The sequence below is a fragment of the Tasmannia lanceolata genome, unplaced genomic scaffold (genome assembly GCF_043159265.1).
Source record: "Tasmannia lanceolata isolate RefF3 unplaced genomic scaffold, GAP_Taslan_0.1 ptg000006l, whole genome shotgun sequence".
Lineage (NCBI taxonomy): Eukaryota > Viridiplantae > Streptophyta > Magnoliopsida > Canellales > Winteraceae > Tasmannia > Tasmannia lanceolata.
Genome location: NW_027518683.1, coordinates 38,019,129 through 38,036,910, shown reverse-complemented (window position 1 = coordinate 38,036,910; position 17,782 = coordinate 38,019,129). Strand labels below are relative to the sequence as shown.

Sequence of the window (17,782 nt, the reverse complement as noted above, 5' to 3'; positions counted from 1 at the left end):
TTCGAGCCCGTTTGAGAACGGTGCCTCTTTTCTTCGAGTCCATACAACTATGGTCTCTTATCCTCTTTGAACATCATACATCTATGATGTCTCATTTCCTTGAATCCGTACAAATACGGTATTTCATTATCTTCGAGTCCGTACAACTATGGTCTCTTATCCCCTTTGAACATCATACAACTATGATGTCTCATTCCCTTGGAATCCGTACAAATACGGTATTTCATTATCTTCGAGTCCGTACAACTATGGTCTCTTATCCCCTTTGAACATCATACAACTATGATGTCTCATTCCCTTGGAATCCGTACAAATACGGTATTTCATTCTCTTCGAGTCCATACAACTATGGTCTCTTATCCCCTTTGAACATCATACAACTATGATGTCTCATTCCCTTGGAATCCGTACAAATACGGTATTTCATTCTCTCCGAGTCCATACGACTATGGTCTCTTATCCCCTTTGAACATCATACAACTATGATGTCTCATTCCCTTGGAATCCGTACAAATACGGTATTTAATTCTCTCCGAGTCCATACGACTATGGTCTCTTATCCCCTTTGAACATCATACAATTATGATGTCTCATTTCCTTGGAATCCGTACAAATACGGTATTTCATTATCTTCGAGTCCGTACAACTATGGTCTCTTATCCCCTTTGAACATCATACAACTATGATGTCTCATTCCCTTGGAATCCGTACAAATACGATATTTCATTCTCTTCGAGTCCATACAACTATGGTCTCTTATCCCCTTTAAACATCATACAACTATGATGTCTCATTTCCTTGGAATCCGTACAAATACGGTATTTCATTCTCTTCGAGTCCATACAACTATGGTCTCTTATACCCTTTGAACATCATACAACTATGATGTCTCATTTCCTTGGAATCCGTATAAATATGGTATTTCATCTTACCCAAGCCCATTCAAAAATGATGCTGCGTTTTCATTAAGAATCTTTCAAAAGTCATCCATTATTCTCTCTGAGACCATTTGAAAATGACGTCTCATTTCCTCTGAAGCTGTTCAAAAGCGATATTCCTTTCCCTCCGAAAATCCATTTGAAAATGGTATCCCATTTCTCTCGTTGCCAGCGGCACCGCAGCAGGTTTGTTTTATTGCATTCCAATTCTAGGATTTCATCTAAGGTCTTGCATTATATTAGGTTGCATTGTGTTTAGGGGGTCCTTTGTCGATTAAAGCTACGCAAAATGGTTCTGTCATTTTGACTTTGGTATTCGATGACTACGTCGTCTCTACCAAAGAGGGGCATCTGTAGACACCCACATTTTGCTTTACTTTAACCAACAATAATCTAATATATTGATCCATCCTCAAATTTTTTGAAAAAAACAAAATGATAAAGAGATGTACCTGGTGAGATGATTAGATCCGAAAAATTGAAAAATACCCTGATTAGTGAATTTAGTGTGTTAAATCCATGTGAGAACCCCCTTAATCATTGATTTATATGTTTTAGGTCATTAATATCTTGATCTGACTTTACGGATCATCAATCGGGACAAAATAAGCTAGGGTCACTTCATAGCCCGGACCCTGATTCCATTCCGAGACCCGATTTCCGTAAATCGTTAGATCAATGACAGATCTTGACCTGGGTCTCACCATCCAAAACCACCTAACCTCTCCTCTCATCCTAACCATCCAAACCTCACCTAACCTCACCTAACCTCTCCTCTCATCCTAACCACCCAAACCTCACCTAACCTCACCTAACCTTACCTAACCTCACCTAACCTTACCTAACCTCACCTAACCTTACCTAACCTCACCTAACCTCACCTAACCTCCTATCCCATTCTCCTATAAATACCCTCTCATCCCACCATCCAAAGAGAAGAAGAAAAAGAACCCCTCTCTTAGAAAATTCATCCCTCTCCCTCATCTCTTCAAGGGTTCGGCCATCCTTGCCGGATCGGGTGATTTTATACGTTGGGTGATATATATCAAAAGCGGTCATTATCAAGCAAGGAATCATCTTCAAGGAATTAACATCAAAGAAAAATCAAACACAAAGTGGGTTTTCAAAGAGGTAGGCATTTATTTCAATTCTATGTAGGGTCTGTTTTCATGCATATCTTTTACTTTAAAAGAAAAACCATGTTAGGAAGCATCTAGGATCAATCTTTACTCATATTCTTCTTGATGGTAGACTTTGAAGTTATACATGTTTCCCTCTTCTCTTAACCCATCTGGTCTTCATTTTTATTTTTCCCTAATGGTTCACACCCTGGTTCCCCCTGGTTAGCCTCTGGTTAGCTCCTGGTTGCACCCAGGTTCGCTGCTGGTTGCACCCAGGTTCGATACTGGTTGCACCCTGGTTCCCTGCTGGTTCGCACCCTGGTTCCCTGCTGGTTCGCACTCTGGTTCCCTACTAATTCGCACCCTGGTTCGCACCCTGGCCAGCCCCTGGTTATACTCTGGTTCGTACCCTGGTTCACACCCTGGTTCCCCCTGGTTAGCCTCTGGTTAGACCCTGGTTGCACCCAGGTTCGTTGCTGGTTGCACCCAGGTTCGATACTGGTTCGCACCCTGGTTCCCTGCTGGTTCGCACTCTGGTTAGACCCTGGTTGCACCCAGGTTCGCTGCTGGTTGCACCCAGGTTCCCTGCTGGTTGCACCCTGGTTCCCCTGCTGGTTCGCACCCTGGTTCCCTGCTGGTTCGCACCCTGGTGCACCCTGGTCCGCACCCTGGTTTGTACCCTGCTTCCTCCTGGTTAGACCATGGCTAGTCTCGGGTTTGCTCCTAACTTAGACCCAACTCACTAAACCCCATACCCATAAGCCTTAAACCCTATAACCATAGCCACACATCAACCCAAGCCATACCTTTGTCCACTCACTGAGGCACACCATTTATCCATAAATCTGGTTACATTAAATCTAACCCAGCCAGGCCACCTGCAGCTTAAGACAAATCGCCCCAATACAATCCAACCAAGTGGGATCCCAACCCAGCTCAACTGAGTCAACTCTAGCCAACCTCCCTAGTCGAGTTGACCCAACTCTCTAGTCGAGTATGCTCAACCTTTTTAACTGATTGGACTCTCCCCTTAGTTGACTCAATCCAATTCCTTAATCAACCCATCCCAATGCAACCGAGTCGCATTCGACCAAGTTGCGGCCTTCCATGTCACAACCGAGTCATTCCCCTATTCTACTAATACCCTTTTACACCTAATAGAACTTCCTCCCTTTTGCCTAACCAAGTCATATTCCAACACAATCTGAGTCGCATGTCTGAATCCATTTGGCCGAATCTCATAAGCCCGCCCATTTTGAATTCCCAAAATTCAAACCCTTGATGATTCCTATATGCTCAATTCTTTGATGCAAATTCCCAATTCCAAAATCCCATTGCTAAATCAATGTTTCTGAATCTCAAGTCCAATGCTCAAATACAAACCCGATTCCTGATCCAAATACCAATTCTGTTTTCCAAAATCCAAGCAACCTCGCCAGCGGAACTACGTGTGGCTTGATCCCCATCGCGGGGTACGTAGGCAATTTGGCACTCCCAAGTTCAGTCGCACCTTTCTCTATCTTTCTCATTCCCTCACACTATTTCATCATCTCTTCCATCCCTTTTTTCACTAACCTCAAGAACTGAAATCGATTCACCTCGTGTCTCTCGGAACCGTTGGATTACGGTTTCCGTCGTAAGGACCCTTAGAGCCCAATTTAGGAACACCGGTGTCGTGTCGTGTCCTAAGTTTTAGGGAGTCTTAGGTTTTAGGGAGTCCTAGAGTTAGGAGTCCAGCCTCATCACGGACGTTTGCTATGTATAGCAACCGTGCCATAGGTCTAGTTACACTAGTCACCCAATCTTTCCCTAGGACAAGCCTAGTAAACTAGGATGTAGGAAAACCTGCATTAGTCTAAGGGACCATTTGCATTTAGATGAGAATCATATAGCATCTTAGATGAAATCTTAAGATAATAAAATCCTCAACTTGAATTAAATAACTTCTCCTAAAACTGTTGAAACAGTCAATCCCGTCTAGGTCGGTGTCCTAGTTGAGTTAGGCATAAGTAGCTTAGCTTAGGTGCACCGAACTACGTCGACTCTGATCCCAGTGAGGCTTGGGTACGTAGGCAGCTTGGATGTCTGATGGCATACCACCCGCGAGTCGGCACCACAAACAAATTGTGGTGTTTTGTATATTAATTTTCTTGTAAATGCTTAATCAAATCACTTAGGACTTTCCATGAAATTAGAATTTTAGGAGAACTTTCACTTAGATTGAATCCAGACAAATTAATAAATCAAGATACACATTTAGGATTCACATTGAAATTAGATCATAGGATGCATGTCACTTAGTTCGCACATTAACATAGAGTTGAATGAGCCATTTAAAATAAATTTAAAAGAGTTAGCTTTTGGAATCGAAGACCGATTATCGGGCAAGAATGGTGCATGTGGTGGATAACTCCCCATACCTTCCATTCTCGTAACCAGGTAGCGAGTCTAGATTTCTGGTTAATTACGGGTCCTAGATCCCACATCTAGGTGGCGACTCTGTCAGTCTCTTTCGTGTGGAATTCGGATTGCCTTAGTGATCCCAAGTTCACAGGAAAGATTAATTCAAATCAATAATAAAATGCACACGCCAATCGCGTGGATACGAGAGACCAAGAGAGAGAGAGCGGCGGCTCGCGCCCCACACCCCTCTCGCGGGATCAGGGTACCACAATGTGTCGTAAAGGAAGGAGTTCGTAGGGGGCATGTGGAGGGGGATTGACCGAGCGTTGTCCTAGAAGGAACCCAATGGATAGAGAGATGAATGAGAGACGGAGAAGAATGGGAACCAATGCAGGAGCGTGATTGGCAGATGGGAAAGTGTGTTCATCGAACACAACTTGTCGAGAAATATAAATCCGACCAGAAGGAAGGTGAAGACAACAATAACCGTGATGACTTGGGCTAACCAAGAAACACACACATCAACGAACGGAATTGAAGCTTGTGGCGATTGTAGGGACGTAGACAAGGGTAATAAGCACAACTAGGCCTTTAAGAAAATGATTGTCAGGTTTGAGGTTAGAAAGTAGCTCAAGAGGTCAATATTCACAGTATAGTATGACTCCTAGTTCGGATCTACTATTAAACGTATGTGCCAGCTAAACTTTTATAGTCACAGTTTTGCATAAGGACATGGTGCTGTCCGAGTAAGGATGCAACAGTTAATGTCCTTTGAGACGAAATGTTTTGCATGATTACTAGTGTATGAGACTTTTTCTAGGCGTTCGAAGGAAGGTCACGGATCAAGCTGCAGTTATGGCTCTACGTAGTATTTTTAAGAGCTTCACCCTACGCAGTATTTTTCGGGGTGTAATCACATACGGGATCGTTGAGATTTGGCTTCCTACGAGTTAGTAGGCAAGTTCCATTGGCTATGTAGTCTAGCAATACTAGTTCCATTACACTAGGCGTCAGGCACAATTACAGACACAGTTACAAGTTACAGTTACGGTTCCTATTACAGTTATGCATGTTTATGCTGGTTATACAATTTGCTAGCTAGAATACTATGCCAATTACAGTTATTACATAGATTGCTAGTTATTCTGTTTCTATTGGTTGATATCATGTTATTAGTGTAGACATATCTATTTCACTAGGCGTTAGCTCATTCCACATATTCTATGTTACTGGTGGAGAACAATAGGATGCTTGTTGCGTGGGCTTCGGGTGTGAGCAAGGGCGCTAGTTTAGGAGTTTATTATTTCCAGTTATTCAGTTAATTGAGACAATAGTTTAGTAGGAATGAACATCTAGTTAATTGATGTAGTCCATTGGACAAGAGATTTTAGTTTCTGCATTGATTACTCTGATGGTTAATTAATTAATTGGTTATTATGTTAGTTACTCTGTATATTGCATGGTTCCAGTGAGAATACCTTACATATTCGTGGTTTGATGAATATGTGGCTCTGATATGTGCCTAGACCGGAATTCGGTTTTGGGGCGTGACAATTTTGTGGTATCAGAGCATAGATTTGAGAACCTAGAGACAAAAAACACCTTGAACACATACTCGACGTGAGGGTGGGAATCACATGGGGAACGATATGTGTCTATCAGTATATGTATATCTAATATCTAATTTTGTTAGATAAGGGTTTCATAAGACCAAGTGTGTCGCCCCGGGGAGCACCACTATTGTTTGTAAAAAAAAGAAAAGATGGTAGCATGCGACTTTGCATAGACTACAGGGAGTTGAACAAGGTGACCGTTAGGAATGAATATCCGTTGCCAATGATAGATGATCTGTTTGATCAGGTCCGGGGGGCACAAGTGTTTTCGAAGATTGACGTTCGATCGGGTTATCACAAATTGAAGATTAAGGCAAAGCATGTGCCAAAGACCACGTTTAGAACTCGTTATGGCCACTACGAATTTTTAGTATTGCCATCCGGGTTGACGATCGCTCCAACAGCTTTTATGGATTTAATGAATAGAATCTCTAAACCTCATTTAGATGAGTTTGTTGTCATGTTTATTGTCAACATATTGATATACTCTAAGGGAAAGGAAGAACATGAGGAACATTTAAGGATTGTCCTACGACCCTTAGAGGGCGGGAATTGTATGTTGAGCTAAATAAATGTGAGTTTTGGCTCAAAGAAGTAGCATTCCTTCGGCATGTAATTTCCGAAGACAGTGTATCCATAGACACTCAGAAAATCCAGTCGGTAGTGGAATGGAAGCGGCCAAGCAACGTATCAGAAGTACAAAGTTTTCTAAGATTGATAAGAAATTTGTTGAAGGGTTTTCGAGTATTGCAGTTCCGTTGACACAGTTAACTCACAAGGGTGCCAAGTTTACATGGACGGAGAAATGTGAGAAGACTTTTCAGGAACTAAAGGATCGACTTGTGTCGGCTCCAGTGCTTACTATACCCTTTAGGAGTGGAGTTTTTGTTCTAATACAGTGATGCATCCAGGAGTGGCCTGGGGTGCGTATTGATGGAGCATGGCAGAGTTGTGGCCTATGCATCCAGACAGTTGAGACCATATGAGCAAAACTATCCCACTCATGACTTGGAGTTAGCAGCAGTCGTGTTTGCACTCAAGATTTGGAGACATTATCTCTATGGAGAGTTGTGTGAGGTGCTTACTTATCATAAAAGCTTGAAGTACATTTTCACTCAGAAAGAGTTTGCTAGAGAAGATGGCTAGAGTTGCTAAAAGACTATGACCTGACGATCAGCTATCACCCGAGAAAGGCGAATGTGGTCGTCGATGCTTTAAGCAAAAAATCACAAGGAATATTGTCAGCTTTGATCACAGATAAAAGACAAATCTTAGATGATCTAAGGAAGCTAGAAATTATGGTGATGCAGTTTGAGCCAAGGGCTCAGTTGTCAAACCTACTAGTTCGACCAACTTTGCTAAAGAGGATAAGATCTGGCCATGCAATTGATGAGCAGCTTCAGAAGACTCGATCAGTAATATAATCTGGAGCACAGACAGATTTTAGAGTCCATGAGGAAGGGTCATTGAGGTTTGGCAATAGGGTATGTGTGCCAAACAATGCAGATTTAAAGAGATAGATCCTGGAAGAAGCTCACAATTCAGGATATTCGATTCATCCCGGAGGTACCAAGATGTACAGAGATTTGAAAGAAACTTTCTGGTGGAATAACATGAAGCATGAGGTAGCACAATATGTAGCACAGTGCCTAGTATGCTAGCAGGTGAAAGCCGAACAGCAGAGGCCGACAGGAGAATAGGGCTACCTCAGACCCTACAAAAGAAAGACGTAATTAGGGTGATTGTCGACATGTTGACAAAGTCGGACCATTTCTTGCCCTACGGAGTGGGAGTTACTACTCTAAAGCAGATGGCAGAATGGTATGTCGACGAAATCGTGAAGTTACACGGAGTTCCAGTGTCAATCGTGTCCGACAGAGATCCTAAATTTGTGTCACAGTTTTGGCAGAGCTTACATAGAGCTTTGGGTACCAGGTTGGGTTTCAGTACAACATACCATCCGTAAACAGACGGATAATCAAAAGAACTATTCAGACCCTCGAGGATATGTTGAGGGTTTGTGTAATTGATTTTAAGGGTAATTGGGATAAATAGTTACCTTTGATCGAGTTTTCGTACAACAACAGTTACCAGGCCAGTATTCAGATGGCACCATATGAACCGTTGTATAGAAAGAAATGCAGATCTCCCATATGCTGGGATGACATGGGTGAAAGAAAATTTTAGGTCCAGAACTGGTACAGCAGGCAGAAAAGAAAATTAAAGAGTCTGAATAGCGCCATATACATACGACTAGAAGCTTCGAAGGCTAGTTGTTAGGTTAGGTAGATTAGGAAAAAGAAAACCAGCACCTACGAGTGAACTAGGTTTGAGCAAAGCCATGCCCCAAGCCTATCTATGTGGTTAAGAGGATTGAGCTGAGGATTCAAGAGGGAATGGGAGGGAATGATATGGCTATGCTTATCCCGCCGATGTTATCAGTTGAAAGCAACTATAGATTGACTAAGAGAATTAAAAACCGGCCTCAAATCCCCTCGCAGTGGTTGAAAGACTAATCACGGTTGCTTGTGGCTTAATCAGAGAAAGACTCAAGACAGCGTTGAGCCGGCAAAAGAGGCAACCTTGGAGTTGGAGGAAGAAATGTGAGAAATGTATCCGCATCTATTCGCAGGTACGAATTTAAGTTACCAAATTTCGATGACTAAATTTTATAAGGAGGGGAGAATGAAATACCCCAAAATGAAAATCGTTTGGGAAGGGGGTATTTTGGTCCAAAAATAATTAAAGTTTTAATTAATTAATAAAGAATGAAAAGAGAGATTAACTAGTTTCCTAATTGGAGTGAATTAGGGCTTCCAAGATCCTGCTAATTAGGACTCTTAGCAAGAGTCTATAAAAACACACTTAAGCTATATATTTTAGAAGTTTAACCCTATAGAGAAACCGTGTGGTGTTTTTGGGAGAGGAGAACAAGAAAAGCTTGGGAATCCGTCTTCCAAGAGGTATGTAAAATACAATTATGATTATTCTACTTTCTACAGAAATTTAGATCTCTTGAGAATAAAAGTTAAAACGCATCTATAATTATTAAATCAAGTTTTGTGTTCTTCTAGTGAAGAACCATTGATTAGAGTTGAGGAAAATTGGTTTTTCCTGAAGATATTCACATTCGTTTCGCGTTAATGCCCTAATCAATTGAGGAAATTAAGAGATAGCTTATTAAGATAATTAATCTGCTTAAGGAAGAGGAAAGATGGGTTTTTGCGTAGAAAGAAGACTATGTTTTCACGCGAATTGGGAAAACCCAAATCGCAAGGTTCAGACGTCCGAAGGGTCTTTCGGACACCCAAAGGGTGGGTGCCCTAACATTCATATCCAAGAGTTCCCGAAAGAGGGGAAATCTCTGAGACGCCCTGGGCTAGTCCTCGGACGCCCGGTTCGGAAGCACGAACCACTATGAGGGGACGATTTTTGAGAGGTTTTCCAATAAGTTTTGAAGGCATAGATCTGCCCCGTAAGACCTAGATATTAATCCAAAGTGTTAATCAAGGGTTAATATGGATTGTAGGTGATTCTACACAGTGATTTGAGGATCTTGTTCGTGGGAGACGAATCAAACCTGTGCCACAGGTGAGTAGACATGTTCTACCACAATTAATCTACATATTGAATTTGATTTATTATGCAAAGTTATCCATGTTCTTGATTGATATTGACTATGTTAGTGTATACGAGTGTCAATATTCACAGTATAGTATGACTCCTAATTAGGATCTATTATTGCACGTATGTGCCAGCTAACCTTTTATAGTCACAGTTTTGCATCAGGACATGGTGTTGTCCAAGTAAGGATGCAACAGGTTAATGTCCTTTGAGACGAAGTATTTTGCATGATTACTAGTGTATGAGACTTTTTCTAGGCGGTCAAAGAAAGGTCACGGATCAAGCCGCAATTATGGCTCTACGGAGTATTTTCGAGAGCTTCACCCTACGCAGTATTTTCGAGGGTATAATCCCATACGAGATCGTTGAGATTTTGCTTCCTACGAGTTAGTACGCAGGTTCTGTTGGCTATGTAGTCTAGCAGTACTAGTTTCATTAGACTAGGCGTCAGGCACAGTTACATACACAGTTACAAGTTACAGTTACGGTTCCAGTTACAATTATGCATGTTTATGCCAGTTATACAGTTTGCTAGCTAAAATGCTATGCCAGTTACAATTATTACATAGATTGCTAGTTATTCTGTTTCTAGTGCATGTTATTGGTGTAGACATATCTATTTCAGTAGGCGTTAGCTCATTCCACGCATTCTATATTACAGGTGGAGAACAGTAGGATGCTTGTTGCGTGGGCTTCGGGTGTGAGCAAGGGCGCCAGTATAGGAGTTTATTATTTCCAGTTATTCAGTTAATTGAGACAATAGTTTTGTAGGAATGAACATCTAGTTATTTCATTTGGTTTAATTCATGTAGTCCATTGGATAAGAAATTTTAGTTTCCGCATTGAATACTCTGATGGTTAATTAATTAATTAGTTATTATCTTTGTTACTCTGTATATTGCATGGTTACAGTGAGAATGCCTTACATATTCGTGGTTTGATGAATATGTGGTGCCGTTATGTGCCTAGACCAGAATTCGGTTTGCGGGTATGACAATAATCATCAATAAAATGAACGTAGTACTTAAAACCATTATTGAAGTCAACCGGTGGAGTACCCCAAACATCTGCAAAAACTAAATGCAAAGGGGAATCAGAGTGATGACTTGAAGACAGAAAGGGAGTCGTTGGCTCTTTTCAAGTTGGCAAGATGAACATACTGACTTCAGCTTATTGGACGATGCTGGAAGTCAAAACTTGCGAAGGAGATGATGGACAATGCGTGAGGACGGATGACCCATACACTGATGCTAAATGCCCATAGATACACGTTCACCAACCAAGGCACATCGATTGGCAGCCTTATTGGATGACGACATAGAAACTAGAAGGTAGTAGAGACAGCACGATCCCCGTTCCGAAGGTCCTTGACCAAACAAGAAGATGAAGTAAATTCAACAAATACTGAATTATTGAGACAAAATGGACAAACAGACAACAAATTCTTAGTAATAGAAGGCACACGAAGAATATTAGAAAGATAGAAATTTCTAGGAGAATTAGAGAGCAAGGATGAACCGGTATGTCAAATTTGGAAACCTTGCCAATTACCCACTCGAATTTGCTCAAGGCCTTGATATTCAAAGACTAATTGAAGATTGTGAAGATCTAGAGTCAAATGTTTTGTTGAGTCCGAGTCAAGGTACCATCCCAGATCAGTGTTGGGTGATTAGCCCGCATAAAGAGCTGACTACTGTTGAGAAGGATCACCACGGGAGGCTTGATTGTTGCGATAACAGGTAAGTTTAGAGTGACCCACACGCCCGCAAAACTGAAAAATGACCCGACTTTTATTGTTGTTCGACCTGTAGAGTGGTGGAGATTCAAAGCGGATGAAGATGGACTGATTTCTGCCATGGCCACATCCATTGCGAAAACAATTCTGGTATCCTTGTCGACGACCAATGGAGGAAGAGGGAGCCTTGGTGTGGGACCTAATCCGGGAGGTCTTGCCTTCCGTACACACGAAGTTGGTGTCGTTTTGCTTCAATTTTCTAGTATTTTAATTTTTCTATGTATTTCCTTATTTTCCATGAATTTGGGACTAAGGACAAATCTGAACTTCACGCAAAAGAATGATGACCGGAGTCACCACCTAGGTTAGGGATCTATGATCCATAAGTGACACTGTAAACTAGTCTATGATCCCATATGTTCTGAATCCATCAGCTGGTTATGAGAATGGAATGTGTTAGGCATCATTCTCTCCTGGTAGACCGGTCTTTAATTTCAAGAATTAATTTACTTAAGCTCGATTAAAAGGCTATTAAATCTTATTAATGAAAGCTGAGATGTGCAATCTATGTGACATGCAACCTAAAGGAATCTAGTTTGATATGGACCCTAAGTTATGTTAGTATTCTTTTCTGACCTAATGATTTATTTGAGGTATTTTCGCCATACAAGAAAAAAAAATTGATTGATAAAGAGGATGGAGGTGGTTCAGAAAGGTATGACGGAACTTGGGGATCGCCAAGTTGCCTATGTACCCTAAACATTAGGGATCAAGCCAATTTCTAGTTCAAATACCTAAATGCCTAGCTACATGCTGTAGACACCCCATTTTGACCGAACCTTAAATTATTATGTGTGAGTAAAATTCCCTCAAACAAGTGAATTAGTGTCCCAAATTTTACCCTAAGGTAGTTTAGGATTCCAAGTAGGTTCCTGCAAAATATCATAAAAATGGACCAAAATTACCTAATAGGACGAGCCGAGTTAGAACTGTAGTGCAAAAGGAGGAGTGAGTTATTCTAGAAGGGGCTGTCCAATTCAATTACTAGAAGAAGACTAAAGTTACTATTGCAGTGTGGTGCTCGTAAGTTAGCAAACTTGATATAACACTAGCTTTCTGTGGGACTCGATCCCGCGAGAGGGGTGCGGCGCGTGACCCGCCTCCCTTGGTCTCTCATACCCACGTGAATGGCGTGTGACATTTTTTAGTATTGATTTAATTCATCTTTTTCGTGAACTTGGGATCACTAAAGCAATCTGAATTTCATGCAAAAGAGAATGACAGAGTCGTCATCTAGTTGAGAGATCTAGGACCCATAATTGACCAGAAATCTAGATTCGTTACCTGATTACGAGAATGGAAGGTATGGGGAGTTACCACCACATGCACCATTCTTGTCCGATAATCCGGTCTTCAATTCCAAAAGTTAACTCTCCTGAACTTCTTTTAAATGGCTCATTTAACTCTATATTAATGTGCGAACTATATGACATGCATCCTAAGATCTAATTTCAATGTATTTTCTAATGTGTATCTTAATTTTCTTAATTCGTTTGGATTCAATCTATGTGAAAATTCTCCTAAAATTCTAATTTGAAAAAAAATCATAAGGTTTTAAATGATGAAAGAAAATAAAAAATTCTAAAAAACCCCACTAATTGTGTGTGGGGCCGACTCGTGATTGGTATGCCATTAAGCATCCAAGCTGCCTACGTACCCAAGCCTCACTGAGATCAGAGTCGACGTAGTTCGGTGCCTGAACTAAGCTACATGCCTAAGACATCTAGGACACCAATTTAGACTGGAATGACTGTTTCAACAGTTTAAGAGAGACTATTAAGTTCAAGTTGAGTAGATTTTATTATCCTATGACTCCATCTAAGATGATATATGGTCCTATCTAAGTGCAAGACATCCCTTAGACTAATACAGGTGAATCTACATCCTAGGTAACTAAGCTTGTCCTATGGGAAAAAGGGGTAATTAGTGTAACTAGATCTATGACTCAATTGCTAATAATAGCAATCGGTCGTGATGAGGCTGGACTCCCTAACTCTAGGACGCCCTAAAACCTAGGACACAACGTGACATAAGTGTTCTTAATTGGTTCTAAAGGTTCCTACGAAGTGATACCGTTATCCAACAGTTCCAAAAGCATGGATCAAATGATCTTAATTTATTAAGTTAAGGATTTTCAAATTTTTAAAGATTTTTTATTCCTAACATCTAAGGAAAACCAATGGTTCTATCATTGGCAAGTTTCAGCCTCGAGTTGCATTCATGAAAGGGAATCGTGCTTTCTACCCTTGCATAATTTAACACATAAGTTATAGTATGTTATTGCCTGGCATATTTCTCAGAATTTCCGTGGACAGTGGACCTCAGAGCCAACATCATACTATAAGTTAAATGCTCAAATTATTAAGGATTGATCGCAATTAAGATACAATTATGAACGCAATCTTGGCGATGAAACTATCATAGTATTGCAAATTTACAAAGGAAATCAATAATTCTTAAGATTTCTGTTTCAATAGTTTAAAGATTGAATACATGATGTGGTATTAGAATTCTCTGAAAATTTTTACAACAATTTGAATTTATTTCGATTTTATTAAGGATTTCAAAATTTTCAGTTCAGATTATCGATTTACACATCAACTTATAGCAAATCTATGCGGATTAAGCTAAAAATTTTACACTAGCTTTTCCTTGACCAGAGAAGATTACTGTAAAATTTTCATGGATTATAAATATATTTTGCTATCAGTTTTATTATGTTGAAGACTTCTGTCCAGATTATTGATTTACACCGTAACTCATAGCAAATCTAATCTAAATAACTTCAAATTTTTACAATTTTTACAATAACTTGATTTGTACCAGAGAAGGTTTATGTACAATTTCCAAGAATTATAAATGTGATTTCCTATCAATTTTTTATTTTAAAACTATCTATCCAGATTATAAATTTTCAAAGAAACACATAGTAAATCGAATCGAAACAAGATAAAATTTTTACAGTAGATTCCTCTAGACCAGAGAGGATTACTGTAAATGTTTCATGAATTTTAAAGATGATTTACTACCAATTTTTTATTTTAAAAGTATCTACCCAAATTATGAATTTACAAAGAAACACATAGTGAATCTAATCCAGATCACTCCAAACTTTGTGAACACATAAGCAGTAAATCTCAATAAAATATTTTCAAAAGTTTTCATTGCAATTTGCTATTTTTGTCTGATTTAATATTGAATGCTTGAGTTGGCATAACAAATAATAAACAAGTATCTTAAAACAACAAAAAATCTTGAAAAATTCATAGGAGATTAGATCAAGTCTTAGTTACTTCTCCGCCAAATTTTATCTCTGAAAACTCTCTATATATTTCGAAAATTAGTTTTTTCCAAAAACACCCGTAGGATTAAATATTTTTTAAACCCCTTAAATTAAATCCAAAATTCTTCAAAACATTCGTACGGTTTCAAAACCTTAAAATTCTATTATTTTTAAATTTTCATTGATTTTTGATCTGTTTTGACATCTTTTTAAATTTGATCTTGAGAATTTTACCCCTTTATGCTCTGTTTGGTTGCCGGGTTTTTTTTGTTCCTGGGAGTTTTGTGGGAGAGTAAGTTAAATTTTGGTCCCATCCCATGTTTGGTTGCCTTTTAGCACTAGGTTTATTTTAATCCCACTCTTGTAATGATTACTTGTGGGGTGAATTTTTTAATCCCACTTTTGTAATGATTGCCTTTTCATCCCATCCCAAGATAACCCCAGGAACAAAAATAAACTCAGGAACCAAAAATAAGCTTGAGAAGAATTTTTTTCTACCCAACAGTTCAAGCAACCAAACAAAGGTTTTTTTTTCCCACCATATCTCCCAGGGTATTTTTTTCTACCACATAACCAAACATGGGATTTTTATTTTACCAGGATACTTCTAGGACTTTTTTTCCCCACCTATCTCCCAGGGTATTTTTTCTCCCACATAACTCCCAGGAACAAAAAAAACCCGGCAACCATACAGAGCATTAGGGGTAAAGTTCAAAAGGTCAAATCGTGGTCAAAACGGAGTCAAAATTTCTGAAAATTCTAGATTTCTATGCTTTTTATTACACAAAAGACTCAAAGATTGAAAAATTCAAGAAATTTCAAAGGTTTATTAAAGTTGCTTTGTAAAGTGAGTTTAATCCTCTTAATTTTAAAAATTGGATTTTAATATTAAAAAATAGATTTTCCAAGAAAAATTTTAGATTATGAAATAACCTAAACTTGATCTCATCTCTTCAAAATTTCACATTCAAAAATTTCATATTCATAGCTTTTCAAAGAAAATCACAAATTCAATCCTAGCATGCTTCTAGTTTAAACTACATGAAAGAGGGTTTTGGAAGACCAACCTTGCTAGCTCTCCTTGTCTCTAGGGTAAGTAATCATTGGATATACGCTTTGACTTACCATTTTAATAGCAAAAGAAACCCCAAAGAATCATAAACTAGCGTCTAATATGTTGAATGTATTGAATATGTGAAAGCACTTTGTGAAGAACCAGGTAAAAGAGATGAACACCAAAGCAACAAAAGAGATGAATGAATTCCAAGGAGAAAGAGAGAAAGGGATTAATTTTCTAGAGAAAGGCCAAAGGTTGTGCTTGCTTTATTTTTATAGAAAAAGTTAGGGTTGGATTGGATTTGAAAGTTTCCAATGTGAGGACTCCTACCTTTAGTTAGTTTCCAATTTGTGCTTTAACTTTCTCATTCTTTGATTTGCATATTGAACTTATTTCTAAACCTTGTTTCTTGCAAGCTAAGCAATGCTAAATTACAGAATGGAGATCCTTCAAGATCAATCTAGAAGCCTTCTCATATAGGAAACTAGCTTTTATGAAGGATTTTCGTCCAAAAAGGGCTGCCCAAAGTTTGAGCTCGTTTTTAACCTATTTAGAGGCTGATTCAGGAAAAGTCATAAACTAGAAAGTTGTTGATCTTTTCGAGACGTTGGAAACAAGTTAATTGCAAATTTTTTGGACTAGAATGTAAAAAGTTATAGTCATTTTACTAACCTGACCACACTAGCCCTTTCTAATTATAGCTCTTCCTTTCTTTATTATTTTTTTCAAAATAAATATGATGTCACCAACCACCTCATCCCATGTTGGACATTTTTTTTAATGTGGGGAGCTCACTTATATGGCTGACCCACATGGGTGGGTCCACATGGACACCCACCTTGTGGGCTTTAGCCCAATGGGCCTTATGACATGTATTTTGGGTTTTTTTAATGAAAATTTAATAAAATCCTTTAAATTTAAAAGTTTTATTGATGAACCGAACCCATATGACATTTATGGTGCACCATCGACATATGTTCGAACCATTCCCTTTAGAAAAAATAATTTTTCGGACAAAAATACCCCTATTCGATCATTACACATCCAAATGCGACCAAAATACCCTCAAATTGGTTCACCCCTTAAATGGGAAAGTTAAAAATAGAAAGTCTTTGTGGTCAAACCTAAAAAATAGAAAGTTTTTAAGTTTGCTTCTTTTGGTGGGTAATATCAAACAGAATCATTTGGCATTAGGGTTGCAACTTGGGCAGGATTTTACTCGGCCCGCGTCAACCCGACCCGAAAAAGGGCAGGGCCGGGTTTAAAGATGTTGGGTAAAGGGTAGGACCGGGTTCCACTTTTCAAAACCCGGTTGATTCTCGGGTCGGGCCGGTTTTAAATGTGAAAAGCCTGGCCCGAATCCCTTACCCGAAGTTATGCACTTATGTCGTTATGCGCTTGGAAGAGAGAGACATATTCCCATTGGCTGCTGTTAAGTGGGCCCTCCACTCGACGAAATAACTTCGAACTAGGGTTTTCGATGCAAAAAAATCATGCAACCTCATCGCCTTCGTCTCTTTGAGGGAAACCTAAGAGGAAGAAAACCTCCGCCGCCCATCCAAGAAAACCTCCGCCGATGGAAAAATCCCATCAGGTTTGTTCCTTCCTTCTCTTCAACTTATTATTTCTTTTTCTTTTTTTTCAAATAGGGTTTCAGGTTTCACTGATTATTTTCACTTCATGAAATAGGGTTTCATCTTCTTCTTGTAAATCGGCATCTCCTTCTCCTCTCCAACCGGGTCATCTAGCCAATCCGGCGATCCAAGCCTAAGGTTTGCTCCTTCATCACTTTACTCTTTTTTCTCTTTTTGTTTCCAGCAAATCATGAATGGAAAGCAGGAAATGATAGGTTTTGCTAGGGTTTCATAGGGTTTTGCTACTGTTTTAATCTGTTTTTATGTTTTATTCTCTCTCTCTCTCTGTGTGAAATCATTTTTTCAGAGGGTTT

General features: G+C 39.3%; 1 long non-coding RNA gene across 1 annotated transcript; it reads left to right on the top strand.

The window, feature by feature from the left end:
* Window positions 1-1,495: 1,495 nt before the first annotated feature.
* Window positions 1,496-10,588, top strand: LOC143878586 (uncharacterized). Its single transcript, XR_013251027.1, has 2 exons — window positions 1,496-2,069; window positions 10,361-10,588. It is a non-coding gene; the product is annotated as an uncharacterized LOC143878586 (long non-coding RNA).
* The last annotated feature ends 7,194 nt before the right edge of the window (window positions 10,589-17,782 follow it).